Source organism: Cavia porcellus, unplaced genomic scaffold (genome assembly GCF_034190915.1).
Source record: "Cavia porcellus strain 051 isolate PalLab524CR breed Dunkin Hartley unplaced genomic scaffold, mCavPor4.1 scaffold_9, whole genome shotgun sequence".
NCBI lineage: Eukaryota > Metazoa > Chordata > Mammalia > Rodentia > Caviidae > Cavia > Cavia porcellus.
In genome coordinates this window covers 74,712,396-74,725,736 of record NW_026947492.1, presented here as the reverse complement: position 1 = coordinate 74,725,736, position 13,341 = coordinate 74,712,396, and the positions used below count along the sequence as shown (strand labels likewise).

Genomic DNA, 13,341 nt, shown 5'->3' with positions numbered 1-13,341 from the left:
ACCCTCCATTCCAAGTCATTAGGCTGTTCCTATATATGAAGGATGCAGGCCCATCCAGGACCAAGGAAGCCCTTGCAATCTCACCCAAGCATCAGGTAAAGCCCCCTCCTCACGTAACATGACAGTATCAGCAAACATGAGATTTAGCCCATGCTCATGGACCCAGAATCAAGGAACTTTCTCACAGGCCTTGTTTTCTGATAACAAACCATTACCTGAGATTACAGGCTACCAACCTGTCTTGTGGATCTGTGATCTTTGCCAGCTATAATACCAGCATGGCCATAGGATTAAGGCTATTCTCATGGCCAAAAGCCATCAAGGTCACAATGTCCAGGAGGTCTGTCCCCACACACTTGCATCAGAACCACCACGGTATAACCTTTAGACAGGCAAGACTCTGTTGACTGAGACTTAATGCCACACCTGTAAATTCAGGTTGTAGAACTCTTTTGAAAAGAAGTGACCAGAGTGAGCATCCTTTTCTCATTCTCAGTCTTACAAAGAAGCTTCTAAACTTTCAATTTCTCACCTTTGGATGCAATATTAGCAGATGGATTGTTGTATGTGGTCCTTGTTGTGTAAATGCACATTCTTTTTGTCCCTAATTTTTTATAGTTTTATCATGCATAAATATTGAATTTTGCATTTTATGTCTGTTGAGAGGAAAATATGTACTTCCCTTTACTCCTTGAATATAGCACATCACATTTATAGACTTGTAAATGTTGAACTATGCTTATACCTATAAGATAAAATACACTTACCTATACTACATCATCTATTACTAATTCTGTTGAGGATTTACAAAGCTATGCTCAGCCAGAATGTTGGTCTGAAATTTCCTTTTGCAGTATCCTTGTCTTTTTCTGATATCAGAATAACACTGGGTTTAGGAATGGAGGTACAGTTTACCAGCAAACACAAGTTCCTGAGCTCATAATGAATAATCCAGAATTCATAAAATGAACTTTTATCTTCAGAGTTTTCAGACTTTTGCAAAGCATTTGTACATTAACATCAAAGGGGAGGTTTTTTTTATTTCATTTTTCTTTGTTTCAGTTAAAAAACAAATATTGAACTATCAAGTGAAATTAATATTTGAGGAATCATAATCTGAATTTGTAGATGGGGAAATTTCCCAATTTTACTTCCTTTCATTTAAATCAAATAAAGGTAGCTTCATCTGCATTGGTGAAAAATTTGCCATGTCTTTACTAATTTCTGCTTCCATATCAGGGTTTCGTCCATTCTATACTTATAAAGGTGATTAATTTTCAAGGTAGAGATAACTATTCATAAGACAAGATGATAGTGAAATTGAACCTCCATCTTTCGCAAATGACAGGAACTACAGAAAGTTAAATGATTTACTTAAAATATAGCGTCATGATTTCAGAATCAGGTTTATGTAAATTTGGTCCATTTTCTACTACACTGAGCCACATCTTTATAGCAATGTGACCAGGTGAGGAGCTGCACATTCATTTGCATAAGATCCAGATTTCCTAAGTAAGAGAACCTAGAGAGATTCGTTAACATCTACTACTTGAGGACCCATGAGTGAATGTGGTGGCCGGCAATGGCAGCACTTGGAAGGGAAAATGTGACATGTCTTTCTGCTTCTGCACCAAAAATAAAGCAGGTATTCCTGAGTATATAAGCAACACCATATGTCTATGCATGGAAATTGTTTCAAAATTAATCAGTGGACCTTATACATAACACAAAATAACCTTAGAGACAGATGAATATTCCTTTAAAAATGATAAAGGAGAGATATTTTATAAAACATGAGACTCCATGAATTTTCTTTAGCACTCTTTACTTTTCTTCCTTATCTGAAGTGAAAAAATAGATTGACATAACAGGGCCAAAAGACATAGGTGGTAAGATTTTAAGTGTGCATGTCCAAGAATAGTAAGCAGCCATTTTCCCAAAGCCAACTACTGCAAATATTTACTTGCTCCTGAATTAGAAATAAATGATAATATTTTTTTCTATTTGTCCTCCAGATAATATTATTGTCTCATGGACCAGGAGCAATGCAGTAAAATGCTGCTGGGTGGGTGGAGTTTTGCACTCTGTTATCCAAATGACTCTCCTAGTTCAACTCCCCTTTGGTGGCCCTGGTGAGATCAATCACTACGTTTGCGATGCTCACCCTCTGATGAAGATCACTTGCATAAATACTTATGTTGTCAGTGTTATGGTGACAGCCAACAGTGGTTCCACTGCTTTGGGGAGTTTCACCATCTTGCTCATCTCCTATGTCATCATCCTTTTGTCTCTGCAGAAGCAGTCAGTGGAAAGTAGACCATAAGCCCACTCCAACTATGGCTCCCACATTGCAGTGGTCATCATTTTTTTTTTTTGGTCCCGGTACTTTTTTTTTTTTTTCTCTTTTTTGTTTTTATCGGTACCAGGGATCAAACTCACGATTGCCTGCTTGCAAGGCAGGTGCTTACGCCGCTGAGCTAAATCCCAGCCCCAGTCCCTGTACTTTTATGTACATGAGACCTGACACGAACTTTGCTGAGTATAAGATAGTGGTCGTTAACTATGCCATCATTACTCTCATGTTAAATCTCTAACTTATACACTGAGAAATGCAGAAGTGAAGAATAAAGATGAGGAAATTGTGGAACAGAAAGATGTTCTGGGAGGTCAATGACAAAGAGCTGAAAGTAATAATTAACACTGGAAGATGTGGAAAATTTTTCAGTTTTGTTAATTCTTCTGTGCAGAGAGGAAGCAGCAACACCTCACAACATTTGCAAGCAAACACAAGAGACAATGATGTATTCTACAGAAGTGAAGTATGATCATTATTATCATAATTATTGTACTTATTTTATGATCAGATGCTTTTCTGAAATGCACTCAATAGAGAAATCATCATTATAAGAATCTCAAGCATGCTTATTCTCAGCATCATTATTTTTTCCTCTTCCTTTTACCAACGCACCATGTTCTTTAAAAATGCTAACGTTCTCAGGAGTACTGAAGGCTGTTTCTAGGGGTTTGAACTATGATTGGGACACACTGGGCATTTAACATTTGTATATGAGATGAACAATACAATATCTGAAAAGCAAAACGAAGCCAAAGTATTCTTATAAAGGACTCCAAACATAGAAAAAACTGGTGTAGAAATTTGGATTGTGAACCAAGATGAGGAAAGAATGTAACTTAAAACTGAAAAGATGAAGCTTTACCTATGATCCTGTTTGAAAGATGGTATTCATTGTCTTTACACCAACATGAAGAATATGGGATGGATCAATGTGTAAAATGCTCCTTTCAAGCTGTATCTTTGAGCTGGGCGTGGTGGCTCATGCCTGTAATCCCTGCACTTGGGAGGCTGAGGCAGGAGGATCACTGCAATTGCAAGACCAGCCTGGGCTACAAAGTGAGCTCAAGGCCAGCCTGAACTGCATAGTGAGACCCTGTCTCAAAAAGCAAAAAAACAACAACAAAAAAATAAACTGTAATGTTGGCTGATCGATAACAGCAGACTACAGAGGCTCCCCGAGATAGTCAACTTCGAATTCAACATAATACAGCATGGGGAGTCCCGAACAGAGGGAGATGAATTCTCTCATCCCAAGAAGAAACTAAGGTGAGAAGAACCAATCAAACATACAGTCTCAGTGCTACTACTGGAACAGCTAAAGGTTCAGTGCTCCTGCTGCAGCACCTGAATTCAACAGGCAGCGACTTACCGAACCGTAGGAAATTCTGCCACTTTGACTCACTGGAAACCCACTTGCACTGAGGACGGGAGTTGGTGAAACAAATGGAAAACTGAGATGATAGGAAACCTGCATTGACCTGTGATGAGTCACAAGAAGAAAACCATTCCACAGATAAGGGGGCTCCAACAGATGACATTCTGGGACTGGGAAGGACTGGCAGGAGCAAGAGGCAGTAATGACTTCAATCAGTTGCTCCATTCCCAAACGGGACTGGTGGAGTGAGCTTGGCCTGGGTCACACAACCTCGCTGAGACCAAATAGGATATCTGAAATCAATTCCCTACAGCGGTGACACACACTAACACAGTGAAGGCCTCAGCAGTTTGACTGACCTGGAGGGGAGCGTCCAGCATATGCTGCCCCTGTTTGCAACTCGCTAGCACACTGCAGTGAGACGGGTCATCTAGCCAGCGTGCTTTAGAAGAATTGAAACCAACAAAGAAAGAAATTGGGGCCTCCTGGAAGAAGCAAAAAAGATGGGAAGAGAAAGCAACAACAAAAAGTCCCCAGGTCTCAACCCTAAGAACATTGACCCAGGACAGGTAAATACAAAGGAGAATGAGAACACCAAACATGCAATATCAGACAAGGCACTAGTGGACATAAAGAGATTTCTTCAGGATAGGTGAGTTCAAAAGTGAAACATTTAGACAAGTAAAGCAAGATATAAAAAATTAATAAAAGAGATGCTAAGTGCCTCTCAAGAAGACACAGAGAGAAGAATGGAGGAACTCAAACAGAGGAGAGAACCATTGGATGAAGAATATAGAGAAAATATAGAATACATGAAACAGATTTAAAGAGATTATCAGGAAATTAAAAACTATAGAAAGATGGCAAAACTGCTTGAAAGAAACTAAGGATAGATTATTCAAACTGGAGGACAGGTTTGCAATGGGGGATTAGGAAAAGAAAAACTTTTTTAAAATAACAAGGAAATAAGCAGTAGCAATACAAAGGCTAGAAGATGACAAGAGGATCTATAACTTGAGAATAAAGAATGTGAATGAAGAAACGGGTACAATCAACTAGTGATTGCTTATTGTTTTTTTTCTTTGAATGTATGTATTATTTCTACCCATTTTTGGTTTTGTTTAGTCTTTATTTAAGTAAAATTTAAAAAATAAACCAACATGCTCTTAATATTCTTTTCATTGTAGAGAATACTTCTTGTTGTGTGCATTGGTATCTTTACCAGTGGTAAGAAACTCAAATAAGATTCCTTTTTTGTAGAAAATCGTGTTACTGAATGTATCTGCCATTTTCCCATTTCCATTTCCAGTAATCCAACTATCTACTCTACAACATATACCTGAGTTTGTATTTATGGTTGGAGTAGAATACAAACATTAATTGAGGAAAGAACTACAATGGTTACATGACATATGATGCTGATGCATCCCGGGTTAAAGGTAAAAGCTTTAAAAAGCTACAGAGCACCTTGGTTAGAAATTATAACTATGTTCTAAGTCTTGCCCTGGGCCCACACAAATCCATATTGATTTTACTTGTTTAGATTTCATTCAGTTGGTCTCTGTGTGTCTCTTCTGTTTAATTTTAAAATGAGGCAAGGTCAATTAAAAAAAACTTGGAAGATCATTAGATTCACTTTGTTTTTTCACATATAATAGGATATACTCTAACAGATTCTTTCTTAATTAGTTAAATTTATTGGAGCAATTTGGATATACATAGTGATCGCATTCAGTTTAGGAAAAGTGTACATGCACATGACGTAACTCGATTCTTCTTTTTTCCCCATTCTCCTCTCTTGGAGACCACTACAAAGCAGCTCTGAGCAGGATTTAAATTTTATTAATTGGCTTTCTATGTTTATATGTGAGTCTGTCCTAGGCCTCAGCTCCTTGCCTGGGGACAGGAGCTGATTCATAGTAAGTGAACCTCTATGAATCACTGGTCCTGGCTAAGGCCTGTAGTGGCCTGTGAGGCCAGAGATACCTCAAAGAGCAAGATAAGGCCACAGCTGCAGACACTCTGGTTCCAACCCCAATTGACAAGGTAGAGACTGCAGCTGCAAAGATTAATCCTACAGTCTCATTTCTACCATGTCTTCAGGATAAGAGAGATCTAATTGACTTGATTCATGGCTTGGAGACATCTTTATAGTGACTCCCAAGATCCTGCTCATGCCTGCACTTTCCTCAGTTTCTCTGCCCTTTGTTCTTGGTCCTAATATAAGTGGACTGATCCAGAGAAACCTTTGTGTTTACCCTCGAAGGCTCGAGTTTAATTAAAGGGTTTGGAACCTTCTGGAGCCCTAAAAATCATACAATTTGTCTCTTTTTATTTAATCTCCACCATACATTCGTTTGGGAGCTAGATGATCTAGGACAGAACCTGATACTCCTCCCCTCCATTCAACCCCTTTTCCTCTCCTTATTTACAAAAACTTTGTTTCTCTTTTATCCTTCTTTTCTCAAGAGTCTTATCAATTAAGGCTAATATTAAAAGATATACAAAAATCTATATTCTTAACAAGTTTCTTTGATAATTTGTATCAGTAGTAGTATATCTGAAAAACTGGGTGCAGTAACTGGGACTTTTTGTAGTATTGGAGATTTTTAAAAAATGTTTATTAAAATGTGTTTGCAATATGTAATATTTACACTTACCCTAATTAAGTGGTATTTTGATGTATCATGTCCTGATCAGTTTTCTTCTCCTTTTACTGAACTCTCTTTTACTTCAGAACTTTTTATTTCCATAGATTCTGCCTTTCTGTTTCTTACTATCTCTCTTTCATTTTATTTAAATTATTTATATTTATATTAGAGAAACCCTGAAATATTTAACCTTCTGCATATGCTTGATTTCACTTAGCTATGTGAGATTGACCTCAGTACCTTCACATGGATAACATTCCTAGTGCTATTATTTTTCATTTTAATTCAGGTTTCATTAAGTTGTGAAATTGCCCAGGTTGTGCTCAAGTTTGCAGTCCCTTATCTTCAACCACCAATAATGCTAGGATTACAAGCGTGTATCATCAGACCTAGCTCCATAATATTTGATGTTCATAGAATACAAAAGCTCCAGCAGTCATCAACATCCAGAAAGACCTTGAAAAGAGGAGAACACCTCTGGCTCACCCAGTTTTAGTGAGAGTAGTTCTGATCCACAACAGTGCTTCCCCACTGATGCATGATCACAGCCTTATCCACAGCTTTGCAGCCCATTAGACTCACTGAGACAACTTGCCACATGAGACATTGGTTCTTCACTGGTGAAAAACAGGACAAAGCTTCTCATTTTCAAGTTGAAAAGAAAGCCATTTACTTAATACTGGGAAAAATGAAGACATTTATTCTAATTAATAATTACATTTATACTACCTAAAACATCATAAAATATTAAATTGCTTTTCTAGACAATGTCAATAGAATATGTAAGCATAGCTTTTATGTTCTATCATGTAATTCCTGTTTACATTTACATGTTTTAGGAAAGTAAAGTATTTATCACACTTTGAGACTCTAGAATTTAGCTGCATTTCAACTACCTGAGTGGAGATGCTTCATTTAGCCACTGTTGTTATATATCTACTTCATATATGGTTACATATTATTAATATAATCTGACCATCAAAGAGTAAATAACACAGCCATTTATGCATGAGAAAAATAAATATTAAATTGAATTCTGAGCCTACCTTAACTTAAACCCAGCCAAGCCCAGGCTAGATGAGGTGAACAAAAGTTTACCCAAAGAAACATTAATTAAAATTAAATCCCTTTTAAATAAACCATGAGTTTTAGAATGATCTGTTACTTTCACTACTACTACCACTATGACTACCACTACTGCTACTTCTACTACTGATAATTCACAGTGGTAAGGATTGAACCCATGGTCTTGGGCATGATAGGCAATCTCTTTATTACTATATTATAGCCATAGGTTGGTACACATCATTATTAATCTTGCGCATCCTAGAGGAGCATGGTCTACTTCTCCAAGTGGGGAAGCTGAAGTACATTCTTTAATTGAGTGCAAAGTTCTTTGCAAAGAACAGTGTCAAAGCTCAAACTACAGAGAATGGTTTCGACATGAAAGGATGCATATAGCTTGAGTTCTCCACATGATGAACAAGGACTCAATGCCAGAACACAAAGCAGCCAGCCTCATCCAGTTTCTTCCATGGGCCACACGTAGAAATGAATGGGCAGAAGGCTAACTATGCCCATGTAGATCCCTTTCACTTCTCTCTTGTGGATTGTTTGGTAGGTACAGTGTAAAACTGTATTTATAAGCCATGTTCAAACAGAGTAAGAGAGGGTCTGTATTTTTTAGGAGAAAGATGATAACAAATCTCTCACTACATGCAAAATTAATTTGGAAGTAAAGTTTGTTGCCTACATAAGTAGATCAAAAGCTTATTAAAAACAAACACCAAGATTTGACACCTGCACATGCAGCCACCAACATTTATTTCTTTTCAACCTCAATTTTTTGAACGATCTCACCAGGAAATAATCATCTCCAGATGAATATAAAAGTACAAACCTGACTTCATCTGTTTTTGTCTTCTTCTCCCATTTTTTACATACATCATCAGTTTTATTCCTACCTCTCCTAAATTTTAAAAGAAGACACACCTCTAAGTTGTTTTAGAAAGAAAAAGAAAAGAATGATTCTAAAATATTTATCACACTGGTAAATGTACTGCTTACCTTTATGCCCCAGTCCTGTTACACAAGAAGAAGTGAGAATTTAAGTGTACACAATTCAGGGGTTTTTTTTTTTTGGTAGACACTGTCTTACAAAGGAAGGAGAACAAGAAAATTGCAGTCCTGTGTCTCCCATGATTGAAAAGTTGGTGAGCTTTCATCTACACTCTCAGTCCCAAGTCATCAGGTAAATGTTGTAATAATGGGTGGTAACCTCTGAAATCCCTTCAATCTCTGAAATCACTAGTTCCTGTTTAAGTGAAAGTAAAGCCTGCTTTCATTAAAGATAATAGTCTATGCTGCAGTTTCACTGGGCTCCACTTACTCATGATTGGTTTTGAGTTACATTGTGATATAACTACTAAACATTTTCTATATCCAATATGTATGCAATGGTGATTTGATAGACACATAAATTGTGAAAGGATGATCATCAGCAAATTAACATATTCATTATACTTTCTGGTATGTATATATGTGAGTAGATATGTGTCTGTCTTTATTCTTAACCCAAGAGAATTCATTCTTTCTCAAGATGGAGACATCTCTGTGTACAATGGACATAGATTTGCATAATGTGAAAAATAAATATTAAAATTTCAGTATTTTTCACATGTTCCACATGCAATAATAATGAACAAGTTGCACATCAGGGCTGTCTATTTCTTCATTTATATGCTTTCATTCCTTTAAAGCCTTACCTAAATTAGAAAAATTTCCTTCCACAAGTTAATGAAACAGTACAATTTGGCATATTTATAAAGATTTCTATAATTTGACTGTAACTAAACTCACCAGGAAATATTTGTAATTTAAAAATAAAACAAATGTTCTTCATTTTCTTTTGAAAGTCTAATTAATCTAATACATCACCAATAAGCTACTAAAATGAATTAATGTTACTTCCACTAGTAAAATATAGATGTTATAACTACCTTGAATTGCAACTTTTAAGCCCATTTTCTTAACTGAAACTTAAGATACATAACGTGTATTTTGACACAGCTTTATTTTTTGTTTTTTTTTCCCACTTAAAATTATTAAGGTAGTAGATACAATGCTATTAACTTCCCTCACTTTTTCATTAGTGTAATGAAAATTTCAAAATGGAAGTTATAAGGTGTTTTTTCAATTTATGACAGGTATCTCATTAAAGACATGTATTTACTAAAGCAAGTCATGATCATGATATTTATAATGTGCTCGACAATCACATTATGATGCCCATTATATTAAGGATCTTAAAGGGGAGTAGAAGTTCTCGAAGACCAGATCTGGGAGACCTGGAGATCACATGAATCTCTTCTCTGTGTACAGTCTCACAGAAATAAGGAAACAGAGAGGCAGTGGTTGGGGTCTACTCTTTTCAAGACTTTTTAAAAATTTTTTATTTAAAAGGAAAAAGAGAAAAAACAAAGCAAAACAAAGTGGTGTAAGGGTACAAGTAATACAGACTACCAAAAAATAAACAGTACGAAATCACCAGTTAATAGATTACATATTATCATCTCAGAGATAGTTGCTCAAATCACAGTATCAAAGCATACAAACTGGACATTCAAAGTGAGACTGCAAACAGTTGTGTTCAATGATCCAACCAAAAACATTAATATGGTCAGCTATTTAACACCCCTAAACACACTTGCTGCTGTATCCTTTAGAGCTCTTTTTTCTCTCTCTTATTTACAACAAAATTTACACATTTTGGGTTTTATTACCCCTTAGTTCTTATTACTTTTTTGGGGGGGAGAGAATAAAGTCAAGTATGGCAAAACAAAGCTGTCAGTCAAAACCAAGGATAGACATAGCACATGATGTAAAACAGAGTACAAGGTTATCAACAATGGTTATCAACAATGTCTCTTTTTTTTTTTTTTTTTTTTTTTTTTTTTTTTTTTTTTTGTCTTTTTCATTTTTCTCGGTACCAGGGATCGAACTCACGACCGCCTGCTTGCAAGGCAGGTGCTTATGCCGCTGAGCTAAATCCCCAGCCCCAACAATGTCTCTTGTTTCCTTAAAAATAATTGTCTATCTCATTAGATATTATAAAGTTGAACAAAACAGTAGAGAACAAGATTAATAAAACTTAAGTATTGTAAACATTGCAGGAGTTCCAAAGGAGACAATAGTCAAACCTGAATGGGCATCTTAGTGAATCTTATTGCCTTCAAAACGTACTTGCCTATACCCTCAAACTTGATACTATCATACAGAATGGAACAAAGTCTATTCAGTCAAAACAAGTTGGTGGGAGTATTACAGGACCTCAAAACAAGTTAATAGGAAATCAAAAAAAGTTACTGCCATATATACTGCTAATTTTTTAAATTTTTCCCCTTAATTAAAAAAAAACAAAAAAATAACTAAATAATTTTTAATGAATAAGGGAGAGATTGAGATAAAAGAGGACATAACAATATAACAATACAGGTCAAAGCATGACTGTTTCAGCAACCTAGTGCTTCACCACCAATTAACCCAACTTAATAGTAGTTATCATAGTGTCTGTCTTTTTCCTTGAAATATTTGAATAAAACTTCATATACTATAGCTTCAAATAATTCCATATCAAGAAGCCCAGAATAAAGCCTTTCCAATTAATAAGAGAAAACTTTATAAGGCTTCAAGGCCACATAATGGGGAATTATGATTACCACATATCTTTATATATTTGACTCATTACTTACATTAGGGAAACTATTCAGTATTCACACATGCGAGATTGATTTATTTCACTTATGAGTATGTTCTCAAGCTGTGCCCATTTATTGATAAATATCTCAATGTGATCCTTCTTTATAGCTGAATAATACTCGATTGTATAGAAATACCACAACTTTTTTATCCATTCCTCAGTTGATGGACACTTGGGTTGTTTCCAAGATCTGGCAATTACAAATTGTGCTGCTATAAACATAGGTGCACATATATCACTGTGGTATGATGCTTTCACTTCTTCTGGGAATATGCCTAGAAGTGGAATAATAAATGGAACTTCCAATCCCAGCTTTTTGAGAAATCTCCAGACTGACCTCCACAAAGGCTGTACCAGTCTACACTCCCACCAAAAGTGCAGGAGAGTTCCTTTTTCCCCACCGCCTCTCCAGCGTTTGTTGTTGTTGGTTTTCTTGATCCTGGTCATTCTTTCGGGAGTGAGATGGTATCTCAGTGTGGTTTTAATTTGCATTTCTCTAATGACCAATGATGAGGAACATTTCTTCATGTATTTTTTTTGCCATTTGCATTTCTTCATCTGAGGAGTGCGTATTCATCTCACATGCCTGTCTTTGGATTGGATCTTTGAATTTTGGGGGTCTGTTTTTTTTAATTCTTTATATGTTTTAGACAAGAGTCCCTTGTCTGAGAGAGAGTTCACTAAAATCTTTTCCCAGTTTGTGGATTTTCTTTTCACTATGCTGGAGATTTCTTTTAACATGCAGAAACTTTTTCATAAGAAGTGGTCCCAGTTATTGATTCTGGGAAGTATTTCCTGTGCGGTTTGAGTCCTGTTCATGAATTCTCTACCTACTCCTATGTCTTCAAGGTTTCTACCCAATTTGTCTTCCAATAGAATTAGTGTTTCTGTTTTAATATTCAGATCTTTGACCCATTTAGATTTTAATTTAGTAAACGGTGATAGACATGGGTCTAGCTTTAGTTTTCTGCAAATGGAGAGCCAGTTTTTCCAGCACCATTTATTAAAGAGACTGTCGTTCGTCCAGTGAAATTGCTTGGCTCCTTTATCAAAGATAAGGTGGTTGAGTGTGTTTGTAGTTGTGGTTGTATCTTCTAATCTATTCCATTGATCTTCGGCTCTGTTTTGATTCCAATACCATGTTGATTTTACTACTGTTGCTTTGTAGTATAACTTCAAGTCAGGGATTGTGAAGCCTCCTGCCTTACCTTAGCTGCTTAGAATTGCCTTTGCTATTCTAGGTCTCTTCTGGTTCCAGATGAATTTCAGGAGTTATTTCTCTAGATCTATAAGGTATTTTTATTGGGATTGCATTGAATCTGTATAACAGTTTTGGGAGAATGGCCATTTTCACAATGTTTGTTCTTCCTATCCATGAGCAAGGGATGTTTTTCTATTTTCTGAGATCATCTTCAATTAATTTTTTTAGTGTATTATAATTTTCATTGTACAGGTCTTTCACTTCTTTCATAAGAGTAATCTGTAAATAGATCATTTTTTTGCTTGCTAATGTGAAGAGTGTGGTTTCTCTTATTTCCATCTCTGTGATTTTGTTTTTCGTGTATAGGAATGCTATTGATTTTTGAGTATTGATTTTGTATCCGGCTACAATACTGAATTTATTTATTGTATCTAAGAGTCTTTTAATGGAGTTTAGCGGGTCTCTTATGTAGAGTATCATGTCATCTGCAAATAATGATATTTTAACTTCTTTTCCTATCTTTACCCCTTTTATTTCTCTCTCTTGCCTAATTGCCCTGGCTAGTGCTTCCAGTACTATATTAAATGGGAGTGGTGATAAAGGTCATCCTTGTTTTGTGCCTGATTTTAAAGTAAAGGCTTTCAATTTTTGGCCATTTAGTATGATGCTAGCTGTTGGTTTATCATAAATGGACTCTATTATATTGAGGTAAAAACATCTATTCCAATTTTCTGTAAAGTTCTTATCATGAATGATTGTTGGACCTTATCGAAGGCTTTTTCTGCATCTATAGAAATGATCATGTGATTCTTATTTTTGGCTTTATTGATATGGAGGATTACATTTATTGGTTTACGTATGTTGAACCATCCTTGCATTCCTGGGATGAATCCCACTTGGTCATGGTGTATAATCTTCTTGCTGATTTGCTGGATCCTATTTGCCAATATTTTATTGAGGATTTTTGCATCTGTGTTCATTAGGGAGATCGGTCTATAG

The 13,341-nt window shown here is 36.0% G+C and overlaps 1 pseudogene; it reads left to right on the top strand.

The window, feature by feature from the left end:
- Positions 1-2,031: 2,031 nt before the first annotated feature.
- Positions 2,032-2,825, top strand: LOC134477508 (olfactory receptor 4S2-like; annotated as a pseudogene).
- The last annotated feature ends 10,516 nt before the right edge of the window (positions 2,826-13,341 follow it).